The 23,212-nt window shown below is 35.1% G+C and overlaps 1 protein-coding gene across 7 annotated transcripts in view; it reads left to right on the top strand.

Moving 5' to 3' along the window:
• Positions 1 to 267: 267 nt before the first annotated feature.
• The window catches only part of Rfx (regulatory transcription factor Rfx), a 342,716-nt gene continuing 319,771 nt past the window's right edge, over positions 268 to 23,212 (top strand). For 3 of the 7 annotated variants that reach the window (XM_081742845.1, XM_081742849.1, XM_081742847.1), the window contains exon 1: positions 269 to 886. The gene's annotated coding sequence lies outside the window, so the exon portion shown is untranslated. Of the gene's footprint in view, positions 887 to 23,212 lie in introns of all 7 variants that reach the window. The other 4 variants (XM_081742844.1, XM_081742841.1, XM_081742843.1 and 1 more) reach the window with 3 other exon arrangements.

Here is a 23,212-nt window from a genome sequence, read left to right as displayed (position 1 = left end):
TAGTGCCTGAAATAATAATAAACATGAGCCTAATAGAAATTAAGAACATTTATTTTTATGTAGAAAGAAATATTGATATTAATTACAGATTCTCATTACAAAAATCTACCCTAGTAGTTAGATTTACAGTGAACTTTTTCGTTTTTCATATTAGATATTTAACAAATGAGGACCAAAAAACATGTAAATTAAAATAACACAAAACTCATTTTTTTAAGTTGGTGCATGTCATGTCGCTTTTGTTTGCACTTTGCTCTGCCATCTGCTGTCTAGTTGTTGAACTTATCAGCGGCTAAACTTGGTCGATGAACAATTCCGCATAAAAATTTAGTTCATTTGTATTGGTGTATGTGGAATTTTTGAGTTGAGAAACTATACAGTGGATCCTTCTATTTATTAGAATACTTGTAGAAGCAGAATATCTTTCTAGTAATATAATACAGAGCGAACAAATCATATAACTTGTTTAGGTAACGTAATATTAAAGCGCCATCACTTTGTGATTCGGTCAGTTAGCAACTGATGCCGTAGCCATAGACACCGAAGCCGTCAGGAGTCAACAACAGACGAGGTGAATATCTGTTTCACTTTTGTTTTGTTTGTTTATGCACAATTCACGTATTTTTTTGAGTGTGTGAAGACGGTGTTTTGTTTTTGGTATGGCTTGCTGTTTTGTGTGCGTCTTGCCCGTTGATGTGTGTGGAATTGGTGCAGTTTCTTGTCCGGTAGAGATCCAACCACTGTGAGTTCTCAAGATGGCGATGTGTTAATTGCGACACTTATATATCACTAGATTTTTGGTTACAGTGGTTCAATTGTGCGTTATGTTGTGTAGGAGACATTCAAGTGACTGAAGTTGGAGCAAGCGACTATTGTAAACCACAAGGTAACATTTAATTTAACTTGCATGCGATAAGCTGCACCTGCCATGTTTCATGCAGCTGTATTGGCCATTTTAATGTAATTGCTAAAGTTTATACGTTGTTTTTTTAAGTTTTCGATAATATGTAGCATTGTTGTGATTGTGAAGGTGTTCGTATTAAAGATGTCCGTGATACCAATGTGTTTAATTCTATGTGTAAAATTTATAAGGTCAAACTGTTAATATATTTGATGGTTGCTGCTCTGTTTATTTGTGTGGAGGATAAATGATGAAAATTTCTGTATTATATGTAAAGAATTGTGTAAGTCATTGTATGTGTTGATTCAATTTTAATATTGGAAGGAAAAAAGGGAATTGTGTACAATATAATTCATGAACCTGGCACTAAAAGTCAGTGAATTCAAAATTTCTAAATCATGATTTGCGAATATTTTTCTCTCACAACTGCATTGCCTCTGTACGGAATGTTTTATTTGTTTCATTTTCTTAATAGAATAGAGCTGTCCATTTTACATACGATATGGATTTACAATTACTTCCGATGGATAAGAAGTCATTGTGAACATACTTTAAAGGGGAAGGGACAACAAATCTGAATAGAGATATGACACAGTATATTAAAATTTACATGGGTATTATAAATTTTCCCCCAAAATCACTTGGTAGTGACTCTGGTCACCTTGGTAGTGATTACGGTTCGTTATTTCTAACTGATGTACCGGTACTTGTAAGTCGCAGTTCCGGTTGATAGATTTGTGGAGATACTACATTTCCGTTTGGGGGTGTCTTCTTGAATTTTGTTATTATTTCCAAAATGTCATTTTTCCTGAGGTTTGTTAACTCAGTTTCTTATTTGTGCTGTCGTAGTTTACGCATTCGTATTGGATTCCTGAGTTACGTAGTACTTCAATCATAAAATGAATTCCTACTACCTTACAAGCTGCTACTTATAACAGAAGTTGGGTAAATGTTTAAGGAAAGGGGTCCAGAAGTACGTAGAAAATACAAAATTTACAGGAGAGATGGTAGATGCAAGCACTTAAACTTAACATAACCTAACCTAACAATAATAGAAATAGGCGAAATTGTCATTTTTTGGATAATTCTGCCGGACTCCTACATTAAAATAATATAACGTAAACTAACGAGGCCTAACCTTTTGAGTGATTAGCCAATAGCCATTATGGATATAAACAGTGAGCAGATGTAGGCCTATGTCATATAACTACAGTTTAAAAAAAGAAGCGGTAAGTGACCACAAAAATCAAGAATTTACCTAAACCGAGTATAAGTAGGGCAAAGCTAGTGGGTCTGCGCGGGATTCGTGTGTAGGGAGAGGCTCGTCAGAGACTGTGGGTATGCGTGTGAACGAAGATAGATCACAATGTGTTCTCATCCTTCAACCGTGAAGCAACTTTTGCAGACTTGTATTGTTGCGGGTCATGATTTCACAGTGCGTTCACATAGGAATGCAGTTGAACATTGTTTCCATGTACTAGATGTCATGTAATATACAGTATTTGGATAACCTTTTTAAGACTTGATTACGAACATGACTGGTGACATTGCAGATATTTTGATTACTTGTACACTACAATCTTGTTTTGAAGAAACGTTAGGTATTTTTTTTCAGTAAACATTACAAATTCCGAGGTTCCATCAAATAGCAGCATTCCGTCTCCATTTGAATTCCTAAATTGAATTCTGTTTGAGCATGGTGATTTATGGAGGGCAGAGAGTTAATTTGCTCCATAGAGGATATTGGAAAAGTATGTACTAAGTAGGAAAGGGTAGGGTAATGGCTATAACTGAGGATATAAAGTTATCACTTCTGGAAAGCAAGCTGGAAATTGGAAGCATTATTCGAGCAGACGGTTCTGCCAAATTTTGACGCATTTCTTAACATTTTCAGGTAAGGTAGAGCTTCGTAATTCATTTAGCAAAGCATGCGTAACATGGGAAGCTCCATTTCCACTTGCAGATTGATTTCAGGAGGGCTTAGTATAAATACGGTGTGAAAGTATGGCATAAAAACTAGTGCATAAAACACGAACAACCTTTGCTAGATGTCCGCGCGAGAAGCATGAATACTATCTAACCGAGTCAGGGCTGGAGCGGAGTAGGGTGAGCAAGCGGTAACGAGGGAGTACGTCCGTAGGGGGCAGGCACGTCAGCGACGGGGGGTATATGCATACACGAGGATAGTGGAAGATCACACGTACAATATCGATACTTTCACTATCACACAAAATATGCTCTGCACTGACAATAATTACATATATTCACACACTCATCCCTTCGCAAAAAGGTGTTTCACATCGTATTTTACCTATGAATTTTCTATTCGGTAAAGTCATCTGCTCGAGTGAACCAGTTTTCTAGAAAGCAGTTGACCCAATTTGCCTTCTATTATTTCTTCTAGTAGTCCTTATTTTGTAATCATCTGTCATTATCAGTTATCACTGCTATGCGAAAAACTGATCTTGTTTATCAACACATTCGAAATTTAGTTAGGCTGTAATTATTTTAAGAGTATGTGATTGCTTTTATTCAAATTTGTCGTTATGTACACACTATCTATTCAGTTATTCGTTTTTTTTTTTTTGTTTTTTTTTTTCTCTACTGACGCACACATGTAATATTGATTTCTTACTATACTGCTAGATGTAGTAATAAGCTTTACCTGACTTTTAATAAAGGAGCACAGTGGCTCAGTGATAGTGAGTTTGCAGTGGATAACATCGTGTCTGCGGGTTCTCACGTTTCTTTCCACGTTCTCATTCTACCAGTTATATCAGAATCGTTCGCTTACATTAATTAATGTTCTTTTTTTTAAGCCTGTTCTACATAATCATTAAAAGTAAAGCTGAACCTAATTCTTTTACTTTATTTATTTATTTTGTTAAATTCTATTTTCATGTCTGTGATCTCAAGGTTATAAGTGCAATAACAACTCATAATTTTTGTTTTGTTTGTCACATGATTACTAGTTACTGGTAACTCAGTATGCTATTAAAAAAAAAAAAAAAAAAAGTAGTAAGACCTTTTTCTTAGTATTTACCGAAATTTGGAACCCATATCGATCAATCCATAATGAAGTTGCAGACGGAATATGTAAAAGGTGTTTATGCACTAAATGTTCTTGATTGTACATGCATGTATAACGTTGTGGGTCATAACTGTAAATAAGAATTCTCGTACTTTAAAACATCCAATAAGACATAAAATCAACGTACTGTTTCGAGGTACTCCACATCTCTTCCTTGACGCATGTTAGCTGGCACATAGGAGACATGATGTATACAATTCTTGGTTTGTCGTATAGATTAAAAGTGAGGGAATAAAAAAAAATCCCCTCTTCCGGTTTTATTTTTGGTGTAAGATCTTTTGTTATGTATTTCTATGTACTATCTGTTCGACATTGGTAATTGAATGTCAGTTAAAAATGGTCTATTGAGTGTTTGCTATCTCTGGTCTTACGTAGAAATACATACCAGGGATTTTCCTTTATTGATAAAGTCAGAAGAGGGCAAAACTTTCCTTAAATTTTAGTCATCTCATCACTTTGAATCTACAGAATAGACAAAGAATTTCATGCGTCATGTCTTCTATGTAGCAGCAGGTTTGGTTTAGATGCGCCAAGGAAAGGATGAAGGATGGATGGGTCGAAAGTGTATACAGAGCTTCCTCGTGCCTAAGTGGTTAGCGTACGCGCCTTTGTCGTTGAAGGTCCGGGTTTGATTTCCGGCGGGAGCTCATGTTCCAGTTCCACGTTAAGCTGTAAGTCCACGTCTCATATAGCCTCACTGCTGAAAGAGACACTAAACCCAAAATCATGTCACATAACATCGAAAGTATATACAGGTATTATTGTCTTTTAGATGTTTAAAGGACGAGCATTTTTATTCACAGCTAGCATAGCATTTCATCGTATCATTTAGAAGTTGTTGTGGATTATATTTTGAATTGATACAACATATGAGTTAATTGAAGCACAGTTCAATGTCGACAAGATTTTCTGGGTGTTTATCAAATAAAAAAAATGACAGGTAAAAGAAAATATTACTAGTAGAATTAGCAGGAATAGTCATGGAGAATTGTATATTGTCCTTTTCCTTTAGCCACTAATACAAAAGCTGCCAATACGTCACTCGTGGGTATAATTTCATTCGAGGATGAGATTTCTTGTTGGCAATTTGTGCACAGTGATTTCAGTTTTTTTTTTCTTTCTTTATGTGGGTTTGAAAAAAGCGAAGTTTTTCGCATCTGACTGAAATTCGCTATTAGAAAGGCCAAGGATATTTATGCAATATTTCAATTGATGGAAGAATTATAGTTATTATCAAGTACATTTTAAAATGTCCGATTTATCAGGACAGTTCTGAAGTAAAATACGCAATGCATCGGTTTAGTTACAAAGTATTGTAACACTAATATTGAAGTATTGCAATGTTGTGCATGTCTGCAAGATAATACAGGACATAGAAACCACTGTAAGACAACATTCAAATCGCTGGGTACAAGATAAGTTAGCTAACTTTTAGAGAGTTGACTACGAGTCTCCCTTACTACACCGAGAAATTTTCCAAGTACGAATCGACGTGAAAGAAACAATGCGAACAAGTGCCACCTCATTCTGTTCCAGTCAGGTGAAGGTGGGATGCGCTTGTAGTAGGGTTGGCAAAAACCATGGTTTTTAATGAACTCCCCCCCCCAAATAAAAAACAGTTTTTTTTTGTTTAAATAATTTATTTTATGTGTTTATATTAGATATGGACGGAAATTAGTTTGTTTCGCCTTGATGCAGATATGATGATTAGATATTATGCAACAACAAGGTTATGCTGGAAGGGGTCACATAAGCTTAAAGCGGAATACAAACCGCTTCTCGGCTTACATGCAAGAGAAATTGTCCATTTGGACACGAAACCGGGCCTAATTGGTCACAAATGCGATTGCCCACTCACTCACAAAGGACTCTTGATAAAAAATACATTGTACTGATCTTTACATAGGCCTGTTTGTTAATGTAATTGTCAAGAGTTATTTCAGAAGGACAAAAAGATAAAAAGTTAAAAACTTTATACAGAATTATATATAAATCGGGAAACTCCCGCCTTAACCATTGGTAAAATCCTGTTATTTAAATGTATTTGTGTGTAAAATTTTAAGGTCAACGTATCATAATCGCTACGCTAAAACTGTGAGGTATTAAATTACAAATTTGGTATGTAGATATCATTCAATAAAATTAAAACAAAGTCAAATCCAAGCTGATGTTGGAAGCTACTTAGGTAGTTGATAAATTTTGCCAATTTCTATCAATATGTTTAAGCAACCTTGGCTTCTTTATAAAACAACAGGCATTCATTCAATTAGAAATATATAATTTGGTTTCATTTCGTATGTTTAGGCTTGAAAATCCTTATGAAATACCAACGTTATCACGGAGAAGGCTCGCTTAAAGAGACACCTCGAATCGCTACTGGTTTGCACTTGAAAGATGGGATGTGGTTCGACCAACAATTGAACACGGAACCCCTTGATTAAAAGGTGAAAAGTAGATAAACGTAATGCGGATGGTTTAATATGTGGAAACGTCACCATGAAGTTCACACGATTTAAATATTTTTCGTTTTTTTTTTTTTTTTTTTGTTTGTTTGTTTGTTTAAACCAGCAGCCAACCCTGGTTCGCAGCTACTGGTGCAGTACAGCTTGTAAGCATACGGGTAAATAAGGGATTTTTTTTTTTTTTTTTTTATCCGGGAATTTGCTGATTTAGTATTTCCCCTATTCATATAACGTAATGTTTTTTCAATGTATTTCCATCATTGTGAACTTGCATTCATTCTTCCTTATCAGCAGATAATGGTTCTTGGGAAGTGGAATGATAGGCACTATTTTGGAGAAACTGCTTTATGCGAATTGAAAATTTTTTTCTCGGAAATTATTATCAGCATCGCATTATTTGTATTTTTATTCATTTCTTTATTTTAATACTCTTGTTATGTTAATTTCTAAATGCATAAAATATAATTATTTTTTAAATTTAATACTGTAATAATAATTTTTTTATGACTGTTCCCAGTAATGTCGTGACTGTCTTTCACACTTGTTCTTCAGAAGAACATTTTATGCTGTAGTCTCTACATATACATACTGGGTGAAATGGCGCTTTTTAAAGTGCCATGATAATAATACCCACGAAGAACGTTTCCATAATTTCAGAAATTTTATTTTACTTTACTTATGTATTTACTTGTTTTCGTTTGTTATATTGTACTTTTTCAATTTAATATCCATTTAACGTAATGCATCCTTCAAAGTAGCTTTTTGGGCCTCTTTCATCCAATTATTTTCAGCCCATTTTACATCATTCAGATTGTGAAAACTCACACCACGTAAAAGTTTCTTTAACTCTGAAGGTAGCTGGTAAACACTATTATGTCAGATCGTGCGAATAGGGAGGATGTGGAAGTAATTTCTGACTGAAATTACATAAAATAATCTTTGTGTGGTGGCCTGTATGGGATCTTGGCTATTTTGTTGCATTGAAGATCTCTCATACAGCTCTCCAGGACAATTTTTAATAAGTGCTTATAATAGCCTAGGCAAACGTTTGAAATAGTACTTCGCAATAATTGTGCTTCCCTTTGCTAACGTAATACACTGAGATTATCCTGTCACAATCCCAAAAGACATTAATCATTACCTTGCCCTCAGAAGAAACTACTCCAGCTTTAAAATGGCATATTTGTGGTCTGCTCCATTTTTATGGATTTACTTTTTATTTGTGGGTTAAAGTATGGGACTTAGGTTCTGTCTGTTAACCATTTTCAAACGGTGTGTTAGGAGAAAGTTATTCAAACTAATTACAGAAAAGTTCATTATTTAATGCTTCAAAACTCTAACAATAACTGTTTCTCGTTATTTGATGCATAGGCAATGCAGTTTTGTAGATAATGTTCTTTATGATCAAAAATATAAGATAATTTCGCATTAGCAGTGGAGAAGTTTAAACTTTTATAGCTGTGTTGTGATCGAAACTGAAAAGGATTGAAAACAATTGACCTATGCTAAACGTGTCAGGATATGTTTGTCAATAATTATTGTAATAGTTCTATAACTGTTATTGTTATAGTCCAAGAATTTGTTGTTATTGAGAAATTCCCCGCACTACAATTTAGTTGGACACTGGCTATTTGCTTTATAATGCAAAATATTGCTTTGTTTTAACGAATTTTATTTTTGAGTTCCCTTCCGTACTCGTCTTTTTTGGACTACAAGTGACAATGGAAACTCGTATAAATTTCGAATTGAGCTCTGCAAGGAGTTTCACTGCGTTGCATAACTTCTACTGTTTATTTTCGCCGCAACTTCCGAAAATCTGTCATTATAATATTTACAATTCAGTGGAGAAGCGTGGCTTATTTTCATGAATTTTGTACTTCGTACTTTTCGCCGATTGTGAACATATATTGTATGTCATCAATGTTTATTGTTCAACGCTGTAAGAAATAGCGCGGCCAGGAGACGAGCTAAGAGTGTATTCTACTTCTATGTGCATTATTTATTTGTGAACAAAAATACGAATAGGATATACTGTACAATGTTAAATTATTAACATGCATTTTGCTTAAGAACAGTGTGTTTGTATGTTGCTCAAAGCCTGCAACCTGCAGCAGAGTTAGATTGCAGATGTTTGGGTTCTAGGGACATTTAAAAGATATTTATTACTGTGAATCGAACAAAATTCGACATTAATATGTACAAATTGAGTTATTACGTCACAATATTACGAGAGAATACTAGTTGTTGGGGATAGGATAAAAAAGATTCCATTTAAAAAATAACTATTTATAGCCAAATATTTGGGTTCCTTATTTTACTTTTTCGGGTCAATTTTTGTGCATTTTGTTAAGCGAACACACACACACGTCTACCCAGTTCCTTAATATAAAAGTAAATTAACTTAAATGTTACTTAGAGTGACCTTAAGTATTCAGGAAATTCCTATTTTTTCGAAAATATATTTATGAAAGTTTTCTTTAACTGTGTTTTAACTATTGTGTATTGTACTTTTAACGGTCATGATAGATAAGAGTTGTTTTAGCCAGATGTGCATGACTTGCCGAGCATCATTCATTATTAGCATCAGTTTCTGTACATTTTGTGAAATAATAAATAAGTGATAATGTTTCTGGCTTTTGTAGCCATCTAATACTTACAGATCCCCATAGTTCTGGTTTATAACAAGGAATGAGTCAAACAGTGCATCGTTCTCTTAAAAAGTTTGGTACCCTGTTTACGAATTACTGGGGCCATAGTTTTCGTCTCTTTTAGGTAGCTTTTATTACACGCACTTTTATCAAACTGGGCTTACATTATTGTTACTGTATCCCTTTCATATTAGCAAGACTGCTTATATATATATATATATATATATATATATATATATATATATATATATAATTATTTCTGAAACCACATTAGTCCTATACCAGTTACTGTATTACATGTAATTAGTAGAAGATAGAATTTTTTGGTTACACAGACAGTGAAAGAATGGACCCGGCGTTTATGATGCGTTGTTAATTTAGAAGACGATTTGATTTGTTTCGTATAGCATCTAAAGATTGTTTTTTCACAAGAAAATTGTACATAGAGGCATATTCCGTTCCTGGATATGGTACACTAGGTCATTTAATTATGAGACCTCCCTCTGGTTTCTGGGGAATACCACTTAGTTAATTTAAACTTGGTATCATTTTGCTTTATATTTATTACAAGGAGTTGACCATCTTATTTTTAAAGACTGTTGACGTAAAAAAGGCTCACTTTCTTTTAAGCGTCCTATTGGTAATGTTTCCAGGATAGAAAAGTACACAATACTATAATTAGAGCTGTAAAGATTCAACCTATAACGATTTAGGATTCAAGAAAATAAGCTTTGCTTTTTAGTGATTCAGACTATCCATAATTGAGTAGAACAGGTGCAGCCATAAATATATTAACCGTATCAGTTGTACATTTCCGCTAGTAAGTATTACGGCATATACCAAAACGTGCACTCCAGTGCACTATATTTTAATTATTACAAATACGAACCATTTACAAATATACCTTAAACCAATATTTTTATACCATATTTATTACTCGTCTGATTTTTCTCTGCATGCGGCAAAGTTGGGAACTAACTTCCTTGTTTCCAAGTGGTAGGAGCAACATGGCAGGGTCGCCAGAGGTACAGTTTTAAGACTTCTTTTATTGTCAGGTTTTCGAGAGTATCAAAAGAATATGAACAGATATATTTTCATTCAGTATCGCTTAACACTGTGTTGATGGTGCCGGCAGGAGAATAAAATAGAGAAATGATATGCATGTTGTACTCTATGAAGGGAAACGGGTGCGTTTGACGGCGGAAGATCTAGCTGAGGCATAACGCCTGTTGCTTTGTAGTTCACGTCCTGGCAACCCTGTAATGGAATACAGAAAACCATTCTTGCCTTCTCTCCCCCCCCACTCCCTTCGCCCAGTGCCAAAACAAACACAACAGCAGCGCCACTACAAAACAAATGCAGAGACTCGTGCGACGGGTAATACATACTTAATCTGTTCGCACAGAATATAGTCTGTAACCAACTACATAAAAACTGGCACCGATATTTAAATCTTTCTTGCCATCACCTTTCAAACAACATAAATTGCATACCGTTTCGATGGTCCACTTTCCTTATTTTCGCTGCTGCGGTGTGAAACACTATAATGCAAAGCGTGAGTAATCGAAATTGTGCAATTTATCTTCACTTAAAGGATTCATCAATTATTTAATATTCGTCCAAATTATCAGTTGGAGCTGCTGTTTGTAGGCAGAATTAGTACGACAGTTATGTTCTTGTTTTTGAAGGTGTTTCGTATTTTTAACTCACTGTATTAACAATTTTCGTGGATATTTGTGTGTATAGTTACCCTAAAGCAGGGTGGAAAAAAATCATTTTTGTTGATTTTTTTTATTTAAATCGATTTTTTGATTTAAATCAAATCTTTCTCCTCGTAAATTACAAGTCGCGAACTGAAGAAAAAGCATTAGGAATTAGTATTAAATGCTAATTATGCCATTTAAGTGAAAGTATTAAGGTTGAATTTTGACCCAATTGTTAACCTATATCAATCCCAAACAATGTTTCTTAACCCTTTTAAATTACGGCTTTTTTTTAAAGGTAAATTATAGACTTTCAGTCAAGCAACTACATCATCATCCCTATTTATCCTAGGATCATGGTTCATACCTCATCCTCTTCAGAATAGAACAGCCTTTAAAACGGTAACATTCACATTTCCCTACCGTGTCCGTGAAGCGGGAAATTTTGAGAGAAAATGGGATTTATTTATTTATTTATTTATTTAAATTTTGATCCCCTCTGGACTCCCTTGTGTTGTTAATGCACATATCTCAAAATCAACTCGGAAATAATAAGGGATGTACTAAATGTGTGTATACAATTTCGAGCTATCTTGAATAGTAAGGGCGGGGAAAATATTTAACAATGAGCTAAGAACATCTCCACAATGTCCCAGATAACCCGCATGTAACAAAACTTCTCTCAGACATCCCTATTTATCCTAGGGTCGTGACTTGTACATTATTCTCTTCAGAATAAAAGAGATTTTCAACCGTGCCATTCAAATGTCTCCATCGTGTATCTGGGGCGGAAGAATCACAAATAAGTGATTTTCTGTTAAAAATATCCTTTTTACCCCTCTGGACCAACCCCCTATTTTAAGGTAGAGATCTGAAACACTGAAAAATACTAAGGGGTGCATTGAATAAATGTGCAAAATTTCAATCTTCTAGGTGCAAAAGAGCCCATGAAAAATAATATTCCCCAAATACCCCAGATTCCCGTATAAAACAGGATCTGAGGTAACAGTTTTCTGAAACATCCCTATTTATCCTAGGATCATGGTTCGTACATCATTCTCTTCAGAATAGAACAGCCTTTCAAACGGTACCATTCATATGTCTCCATTTGAATCGCAAAAAAGCTATTTTGTTAAAAATATCCTTTTTTTTTAAATTTTCTCCTCTGGACCCCTCTGTTTCCATGCAGAGATCTGAAAACATCTGAAAAATGCTAAGAGATGCACTGAACGAGTGTGCAAAATTTCAGTCTTTTGAATGCAAAATGTAAGCCCGCCAAAAAAATAAATAAATAAAAATAATAATAATAGGCATAACAAAAAATATATTTTTAAATTTATGACGTCATCAGACACTATGTCCCAACGCAGAAAGGCGTGAAAGCATATGTAACATGTTCTATAATGCCTCCAGTCTTGAAAAAAAACGAAGTAAAAAGGTTTATTGGTACTTTTTTAATCGAATAATGAAGATTTGATTTTTAATAGAATAAAAATAGGTAATATAATTTAAAAGGTTAAGCATTAAGGAAAAACTGTAGCAACGTTTATCAAAATGACTCATTTTTTCACAAAAGTTACTGATATTTGGCAGGGGCATATTTTTTTAAAAAATAGAACTAGCTTGAGGCACGAAATACATAAATTTCACCTAAAGTTATAAATCTTTAAAAAAGAAATCGGAGAGGGAATAGGACCCCTCTAAATATGCCCTATTATCTGGGAACAAACAAGTTAACGCGCACACGAAAGAATTTTCGTCTTAAATGTCGATGGTGATTTCTCCGTTGGAAGAGATAACGATTTAAAAACCCAAACCCATTGTTACAAAGAGAAGAAACCAGGATTGCTCTGTTACCCGTTCAAAACGGGATTTTCCCTAATCATCCAGTGCATGACAGTTCTTTTCATACTATGCTGTACATACTGTACATTTGAGTCTCCCATAACCGAAATAACAGAACAGAAACGGGATTTTACTTTTTTTTCCACTTTAAATTATTTTATTTCGGAATTGTGATTTAAATCAATCCACCCTGCCCCAAAGCAATATGTATCGCACTTAAACATGAAATTTGTAAGTGTGTACCTTTTTAGCAGAATTACGTTTTAGCGTAGAGGTATTCACAAGATTTCTTAAAATTCAATTTTCCACATATATTAGACAGAGATTGGCCGTGAACACATATCAGATAGGTCGTTGCCTTAAAATGACGTATTTAAACGCATATTAGTTATATATATATATATATATATATATATATATATATATATATATATATATATATATATATATATATATATATATATATATATATATATATATATTCTAATTTGCATTCTGGACTTGCAAACCACTACTTCACTCTCTTCCAGGGCATCTCTTGGTCCTTCTTCAATGCAACTTCTACCGATTCACCGCCCACTAAAGCATGTTGTCTCCGCAGTGTAATTTTCTTCTCTTCTTCCTCCAACACCTTCAGTTGTTGCTGAATCTTCCGTTTCTCCCTCCTCTTCTCGTCTCCAGCATTTATTTCTATTTTCTTTTCTAAATACTCCTGATATTGTCTCATTGAACTTCTCACTGAATTTATCATACCTCTTGTAATTATTAATCCTGATGATCCACCTATTCTCATCACAGAATCATATATGATCCGTTGAGCCACCAGAGATTTTTCTTGTAAGTTGACAATGAGAATTTTATTTATTGTCAAAAAATGAGTTTCCGTGAAAGAAGATAAAACACAATTTCCTAAGACTAAGTAAAAAACTCATCAGGTCCAATACCATCTCTATCATTGGCTATGAATTCATTCGAGTGTTCCTTAAATTCTTCACTGTAAGCTGGAGATACTATTTCTTCGCGTTATCAGCCACTTGTCCAGATATCCTCTTGGTAGCATGCAGTTCTTCTAGAACAGCGTCTACCCTTTTGAGCAAATATGCCAGGATGCAGTTAGATGTGTTTTTTTTTTTTTTTTTTTCCTCGCAGAAAATTAGTTTCAACAACTATATTAGATAACACTGACTCTCTCAATATCATCATTGAGAACACCACATTTTGCATCCAGTAACAGTAAAGAAATCAACCCGATTTTATAAATTCAGTAATTGAACAATGGACCTAAATCGATTTTTCCCTGACTTCACCTGATACATTTTTACTTCCCTGACCTTTCCCTGACTTTCATTTATTTTCCAGAGTGTGGACACCCTGAATTTCATTTTCTAAGAGTAAAAACATTAATTTAATGGCATGTGTGAAATTAAAAGTATAAGTTGTTAATTAATTCCCAGTTTCAATATAACTTCTGCAAAACAAGCGTCATTATTCATTACTATGATTAATATTATCCCTTCTTTTTATTTGTTCTGCAAATTTGTTATTAAATAATCTGATCACACGATTTTCCAGACAGAATTTTGAGATGTTCATGAGCAAGAACTCAAATCTCTTCTTACACTTTCATTGTTTAAGATTATAAAGGGATAGTACCTACCTGTATTGCTCTTATGAATTTACTTAATAAAATAGAAATACGATATACGACATTTTAAGTGAAAAAAGATAGTATCCTATTAGTTATTACAACCTTTCATCAAACAGTGTTAGAAACAACCAGAAAATCTAACATTGATATATAATTGTTCAGATCATCTCTCCCCCCCCCACTTCTAACGTCCAACCGCCACCACTGGTTGAAGTTTCTGTCCATAAAAACCGATGCTTCAGTATGAAAGCTTCGTAAAGAGAAAAATGGTTGAAATAATACACAAACCAAGATAATTTTCGTATGTTGATTGTAATACTTTCTTCTTTAAAGAGTTTTTATGTTGAAGCATGGGTTTTTACAAATGGATAGAAATTTTAACCATGTTTCAATGTGTGTGTGTGTGTGGTGGGGAGGTACCGGTATATTACATTGAGGAAGGATCCAGAGATGCTTGAAATTGTATGGTGTTGTAGTGCTCAAGTTCGACATGCAAGGCAGAGAAAAATCTTAATATAAAATATGCATCCAATAGCTTCTGTAAGTAAATATTTAAAAGCGTCTTTAGAATGCTGCAGGAACACATAAGGGCGGAAACTTGTACGAATTCCTGACACATTAGTTCAAATGGTAGTTTCAAATTATTTCCAAGCGTTTTCCCCTAGAGATGATGTGAACAGTCTCGCAAAGTTCAGTACTATTGGATCAATTTCATTTTTTTTTTTTTTTTAAGTGTAGAGCGAAAGAAAAAGGCGTTATATTTCCTAAAATCTTGCTTTAAAATACTGGAAACTAAAATGTGATTTAGGTAGAATATTTTCTTTATAATCACACGGGGCACGGTGACTCACTGGTAGAACGCTTACTTCATGTACAAAGGGTTCCTGGTTCGATTTCAGGCGTGTGAGTTGTGGATATCGTGTTCATGGGCTTGTTTTCCTCCCATATTATCATTCCACCAGTCTTCCATAATTATTCATTTTCTTAATCATCCGTCTTTTCTCTCCTCCAAGACTTGAACGTCTAGCACAGTGGTGTCCAATTATAATGAGTCTGACGGCCATAACCGTCTTTACTAATAAGGTGGAGGGCCGCAACTAATAATAATAATTATTATTATTATTACACTACAGAAGAAAAATATATTTGAAATATTACATACCTATTCAATGTGACTAATGAGGGTGACTAGGAGCGTTTACAAGGGCGGGGTATCTACATCTATTCCTCTTGTTGTAAAAGATGTAACCCGCAGAAGATGTAAAAGAGAAGAATCTCCAAGGCAGTTTCTGGAGCGATTCCTTACAATTTTCATGGTGGAAAATGCACTTCCACACAGATAAGTACTACCAAACATTGACACTATTTTTCGACACAACTCACAAAAGGGAAACGTTTGTTAGAAAGTAGCCTGAAAAATCTACTCCTTTCTTTGTTCTTGTCTGAAAGAATGGGTCAGCCTGAAGGTCACAAAGTTCGAGCTGTAAGTTTGGAGGATGTTCTTCGATATCTATTGTCAATGGATTAATAAATAATGCAATGTCGTTTTTTAGTTTGTCAAAATCTGAGAATCTCGCATTAAATCCATTCTTGGTACTCTCGATGTCTCTACAGAACTCAAAAAAATTAAATGCCAGACGATTGCAACTTGGAAAGTATGCTAAATTGTGTTTATCACAAGAAGTGGTGTATTTCTAGCGCGCTATGGCTTCTAGGCAAAGTTCGAGGAAGAAAGGGTCTGATTTAAAAAGCTAGATCAAATATATATTCTTTCATTGAAATAATCGTTCCTTTCAGCAACGATTACATTACCGACTCCAGTGTTGCCGTGGATGCCCGAGCCTTTTTGTTGTAGAAAGGCGCTAAATGGATGCTTTATTCCGAAAGAAGAGTGGAAACATTAAAAGAATGAATGAATATAAATTAAAATATTATCAGTTATAACAATCGTAAATCATGAAAGCTATGTGGGCCGCAGAAAAGGGTTTGGCGGGCCGCCATTTGGACAGCCCTGGTCTAGCACGTTAATACGCGTACGGTATTTTTCAGTGTTATTTTCTAGACGCGGTATCCTTTCATCCTTACCAATCAACATTCAGAGTGGCATGTCCTGGCATACTTCGAACACTAAGGGGTTTCATAAATTTGTTTTCGCCGTTTCAGCTAGTATAGACTAAAAATAAAATTGAAGGGTAAGAGGGGAAAAAAAAAAGGAATGTCACAAAACTGCATTTCCGAGAAAACTGTGTTTTTAATATTGAAAACCGCGTACAAAATGAAAAGGGTTAGTCAAATCTTTTGCCCCTTTTTACATGGACATTTTACATCTACGCGTACATGGGATATACGGTCAAATAGTACCAAGAGTCACCAACAGATAGGACAAAGCACCCGTTAAAGTACACACATGGACATTCCCTGATTTTTCCCCTTACCCTTTAATTGCATATTCAGGGTGTCTATCGGTCACGAAATCAGAAAACGGTCATGAAAGTCGCGAAAAAGTCACGAAATTTGGCTTTTGGGTCACGATTTTTTTTTACTGTGCAAATGTAAGTACAGATTGGAAAATTTTGTTCTATAACACGTCAAAATTCACCACCAAAACTGTCTATGGTCGGCTTTAGACGCTACCAAATAGCAAGCAAAATACGTTTGTATCGCATGGATGAAAATTCGGCCTAATTCGCTCTTGAAAATGTTAGGGAATTTTATGATTTGGTAAGGAAAAGGTCACGAAAAAGTCGCGAAATTTCATTTTGGAATTTTAGTAGCCACCCTGATATTGTACTCAGAATTCATTTCCCTGGGTCAGTCTTCCTGATTAAGAATTCCTTCCTGAAAACACCCCAGGCAAATACTAGGATATCACCTCAAGGTCAACGTTGTGCAAGTGTAATGTTGAGATTCGCAGTTTGTAATTAATTGACACATAAAGAAACTTAATTATTTGTTTGTACTAATACGCTATTATGTACTACAAAAAGAAGGGGGATATTGTCACATTGCTTTTTGTTCCAGATTCCAATTGAACCCATTACAGCGAATTCGATCGAGCGCGAACAAAAAAAATATTATACGTGATTCCCAAACACACACACACATACTCTCTCTCTCTCTCTCTCTCTCTCTCTCACTCTCTCTCTCTCTCTGTCTCTCTCTGTCTCTCTGTCTCTCTCTCTCTCTCTCTCTCTCTCTCTCTCTCTCTCTCTCTCTCTCTCTCTCTCTCTCTCTCTCTGAGATCTCTTGATACGTATTTTGAACGAGTTCAGAAACTAGTTATCCACTGAGAAATACGATTGAAGAAAGCAATTATAATCGTATTAACGTTATCATTTCAATTTAAGTTCCGAAATATATTTGTGGGAGTATTTTTATATGTGGGTTTTATCCAAAGGCTGGGGAAACTTTCAACAACGTTGAAAACGAATGTGGAAGAGTTAGGAATACTAAGGTAATTCGCCTCCTTTGGCCTAAAGGGTATAAGTATGGCACATTGAATTAATAACTTCATTTCCCCACAAACTTCCTTTAGGGACAATAATTACACTTCATTTCAATATTCTAGATAGATGCTGAGACTTCACCGGACACTTTTTGGAAAGTTCACCTTGCAAATTGTAGGATGATTTTATGTTATTCTTTTCTGACCATCATGTAACCAAAGGGATGTTCACATGTTTTCTTTGAGCCCGTTCGCTGGTCACCTTTCCAGTCACAACGTATGTGGTTTGGATTTGTCGTTAAATGTTCACATGTCCCGTCCTCACTTAAATAAACTAGTAGAAAGAAAGAAAGAAAACGAATATTGTAATACGAGTAATGGCTATAATCCCTGCTACGCGTTTGCAGAGATCCTGCGATTTTCAAGAATAACGTGAATTTCTTCCGCGATTTTGGGAACAGTCACTTGTTTTGGTCTTCTGCACATGGAGCATTATCTGTTGAGAAATCGCCACTTTTAAACTGTGCCGCCTGCTTTTCAATCACTGCTTTGACCGAATAATGTCCCGTAGTGTTTCATTGATTTCCTCATATATTTGCTTCGGTGATTTTCCAGGTAGAACAAAAAAGTAATTTCGTAATTTCTATCTTGGATTTTATTGCATGTGAGTTAGTGTAGTTATACTCGAAAGAGAATGCATTAAATGGTAAATAAATTAAATATTATTAATATACTTGCCTCCGGCTAGCTTCGGACTTCGCCCCCAGATCCCTCCATTTGCTCGACCTACGGCCTTGCACATGTTATATCCTTATATACAGGGCTTGAAAAATCCACTCGCCTGCTCGCTAGTGGCGAGTATACACATTGTGAGTGCATTGCATAATGGTCTGCCTGGTACTTGCAAGCAAGATTTTTCAAGCCCTATATATATATATATATATATATATATATATGGCGCTAAATTTGTACAAAAGCAGAGGAGTGATTCCTGGGAGTAAAACAAAAAGTTCCAATAAACATAGGACGAAAACATGAAAAAATGTGTTATAGGCTGCCGAAAACATGAAAAAAATGAATTTTGAAGGTTCATAGCTCCAAAACTGTGGGACCTACCGTAGTCGGGTCAAGACTTCACTTAGAAACTAGTATGTACCCTATCCAAAAATATGTGTTTCAGAATCCTGAGATGCTTCCACAACGATTTTTATAGAGGGAGTTTGACTACGGGCATATGATACAAAGTACTCTCCAACTACTTCCATAAAAATTGTTGCGTGAGTACGTTAGGATCCTAAATCATGTATTTTTGGATAGAGCACATACTAGTTCCTAAATGAAGTCTTGACCCGACTACAGTAGGTCCCATAGTTTTGGAGCTATGGGCCTTTAGAATTCATTTTTCCGTGTTTTCGGCAGCCTATAACACGTAAATGTGGGGTTTACGCCCTATGTTTATTGGAACTTTCTTGTTTATTTTACTCTCAGGAATCACTGCTCTGCTTTTGTACAACGAATTTGGCGCCATACTGTATATAGGCCTATATATATATATAGGGTGTTTCAAAACAACACAGACACGTTTGGGAGCTGATTCCTGACACCAAGATAAGAGAAAAAGTATAGACAACCTGGGTGCACAAATGCTTCTTTCGGAGTTACAGGCTGCCGAAAACGTGAAAAAATGAACTTGAAAGGTCCATAGCTCCAAAAGTATGGGGCCTACCGTAGTCGGGTCAAGACTTTATTAAATAACTAATATGCGCTCTATCCAAAAATAGATGCTTCAGAATCCTGCAGTACTTCCGCAACAATTTTTATAGAGGTAGTTAGTGAGTACTTCAGATTATATGCCCGTAACCAAACTGCCTGTACAAAAATTGTTGCGTAAGTACCTTAATGTAAACGGTGAAACGTTTGTCTAATCATTTTAAATAAAAAGTTCAAATAGTCTCTTAACCTTCAGATATTCCGAGGTATGTCTACTTTAACGTAATAATTTCCACCTCTCTTCCTCGTCGAATTTCCAAAAATCCTTCCTTAGTGGGACCTTACATCACAAATCCTATGACATCCAAATTTCAAGTTTCTAGCTTAAGCGGTTTGACCTCTGCGTGAATCAATATTAATCAGGACGACTTTATATGTAAGAGATCAGGATTTACAAAACTACAAATTATATATTTACAGTTATCATGCTAGAAACTTTTTGATATGGTAATTGTTACAGAACGAATGAGAAATAAATTATCTGCTGATGCGTTATGGATACGAATACATTTTTTTTTTTTTTTTGTGTGTCGCCGATTTTAGCTGTGATAGTAGTAGAGAATAAAGCACGATTCGTATGAACTACTCTAGTTTTAATCTCAAAAGCATTTCATATGTATGCGTTATAGGGTAAATACTGCATTTATTATTATTATTTGTTAATAGAGGCAGGCTTAAAACTCTAACTAATTGAGCTTTGACAGTTGTCATGTGCTGAACATATGGTGAATGACAGTGTAGTGACTATGGAAACCCTCATGCTAACCACACATCATCAAACCATAGGTTCCACGGCTTGGAAGTCGACTTTCGAACAGTCCTTCCTACTGGTGTAGTGGCTAGAATTTGCGTCTTTGATTCGTGGATCATAGTACGAAACTCTTGAATTTTTTAAAACACATTACGGTAGTTTGGATTCCACCCTAAACTGTATGTCCATGTCTTACATAGCCTCGGTACTGATAGGGTCGCAAAACTGCCAATTGGCCGTGTGACGATATATATATATATATATATATATATATATATATATATATATATATATATATATATATAATATGTGTGTGTGTAAGCAAGTAAGTCAGTCAGTCAGTCTCAGCCTCATAAGTAGTAGATTGATTTTTATTTATGTTCTTTGTCAACTAAAGGACTACGTAGTATAGAATTAGACATACAGTAAAAGCGAGATCTGAACCACTTCAGTGTAATATGTTCGGTGTTAATTAAAAAAAAAAAAAAAATGCGTTGAACAATAAAGGCATGAACCCATAAATTTAGTATACAGGTGCGACTCTTAATATCAATTTGTCTTCATTGGATTATAATTTCAACTATCCAAGTGAATGCAATGAGATACTGCATTAAAGTACAGAATAAAGCTAACCTCGCCAGACCTAAACCTGCTCTTAAGAACTCGAGTACGACTGTCTAAACGTCTCCACAATCATCTTCGCAAAGCTAAATTGCCTGCTTCTAGCAGCCAAGTTCTCGGACTATTGCTTCAAAAGCAGAATGAATCTGTATATATTGGGATGGCTTTCTTTCGACTTCCTATTAAACTTGAAATGCCAAATCTCGTCATTGTTCCTGTTTCTTTCGCTGTTGTTCTGAAATTGGTTTCATATTTCCCTGAAACATGAATAAATTAGTACAACGGGAGGAGTCAAATAACAATCAAATGAAAAAGTAAACTTTCAAATATTGTTGTAACGTGCAATGTATATAACTATGAAAGTGGACGTGGACAAATTTTTCATGTTCAATCCAACGCTATCTTTTCTTTCATTTCACTTTACAGAAATTCCCTTTCACTTTACGATGCACTGATAAACCAGCCATCTTGGCTTTCTCAATAATTTGAAATAATTTGTTACAATTTATATATGTGATCATAATATTACGATGGAATCAATTTCTCAACATGTAATAAATATGGGCGTACTTCTGGTGCAGTACAGGTTTTCCACGAACTTATGTAAAAATAAAATATCTCATTCTCTGAAACAGGAACACAAGCATTGGGTTCTTTTTCAGTTCTTCGAAACATGGAAACGTTGAGTGTGAAAAACTAGTGTGAACCCCATTTTTGCGAAAGAGGAACGCATGGTTGCGCGAGGTTTCGAGTGACAATCCGCTTTAATGCTCGGCGGGAACTGCCACTGAGGGTTTTCTGTCACTGTTCCTCTTCGCCGATGTGATTTTGCCGTGATTCGCGACACACGCAACACACTTCATGTTCGCAACAGATAACCCAGTGTCAATAATTTCCCTCTTTGAAAATCAGAAAGATCGTCCATTTTACACCATCGTCGTTTGTTCAGTTCACTGCACATTGCCGTTCTACAGCTTCTTACGTAGAACAGAGTTCCTTACCACCACCACTACCCGGCGCTGCGGCCCACAGCGGGGCGAAAACGCAAAAAGCTGGCCAAAATATGATAACTATATTCAAATTGAATGAAATTTAGTATTAAGGGGTTATTGAGGTTGCTGATTACGATTCTGCAACTAAAGTTTAAAAAACAAAATGGCGGAATAAAATTTGCAAAAGTAGAAAAAGTCGTAGAAATGTTCTCAAAAGTGGCCATAAAGGGGTTATTGAGGTTGCTGATTACGATTCTGCAACTAAAGTTGAAAAAAAAAAAAAAAATGGCGGAATAAAAAGAATGTCAACATACTTCGTAATTTTCACAATGTATCTTTAACAATATTCACTTTTTTCACATATATTGATGAACAATTACTTGTTACTTACGTTCTTATTTATTAGGAATGTATTATTACCTAAATGACACAAGTTATTGGTATTTGATTTGGTTATGATAACTGCAACGGCTTGTCACTGTAACATTAAATGAACAATAATTAACATCAACACGCTTCGTAATTGGCACGTTTTGGCAGCTACGTTTTTGTCGACAGCATTAATTAATATTCAGACTACCGGTACCATTCTACAAAATATGAACGTGGTATACGAGGGTGCACACGTTTTCAACGCTTTAAGTTAATAAAATATATAAACAATGTGAAAATTTTGCCTGATTTGCGATTCAAATTATAAATTATTACATCATTATTATAAATTTTTCACTTCATACACTTATTCTACTTACCAGTACGATATAGGAAAACTTTACAGATTTAAAAACTATGAAAGCGTTTGAAAGTTACAACCGTTTCAACGGACGCGTCACAATTCTTCTAGTGTTCTCTACTCATTTGACCTGCTGAAGGGTCTACTTAAGAGTGGCTCAGGTAGTCGGAATAAAGTAAAAACCCTATTCTATTTATGGATTTGGGCCCTACTAACATTACTCTAGCCAACTACATAAAAATTCCTATATTACTAACTTTCGTTTTTTTTACTTTTGGCCAGCTTTTTGCGTTTTCGCCCCAGGCCGTCGTCTGACTCTTGCGAACTCGGGCATTTGGCGTTTTCTTAATTCCAGGTGTTTTCATTAAATAGAACCACAGAAATGTGGTTATGTCCAAGTTTCTGTTTGGAAGAAAAGCGAACTTCCTAGGAGTTTGAACCTTTTTCTCTCTCTCTCTCTCTCTCTTTATTTTAACTTTTAACCACATTGAATTCTATTTAGTATTTAAAACAATCATTCGTGTCACAGTGGTATTGAAGAGCATTCACTTCAGGTGCGGGGGTACCACTAGCTTGCGCCAAGTGTGCTTTGTGATGTACAG

This window comes from Thermobia domestica, chromosome 16 (genome assembly GCF_964235325.1).
Source record: "Thermobia domestica chromosome 16, izTheDome1.hap1.1, whole genome shotgun sequence".
Lineage (NCBI taxonomy): Eukaryota > Metazoa > Arthropoda > Insecta > Zygentoma > Lepismatidae > Thermobia > Thermobia domestica.
Note: the sequence above shows the minus strand (reverse complement) of the source record. Positions and strands in the feature narration are given on the sequence as shown.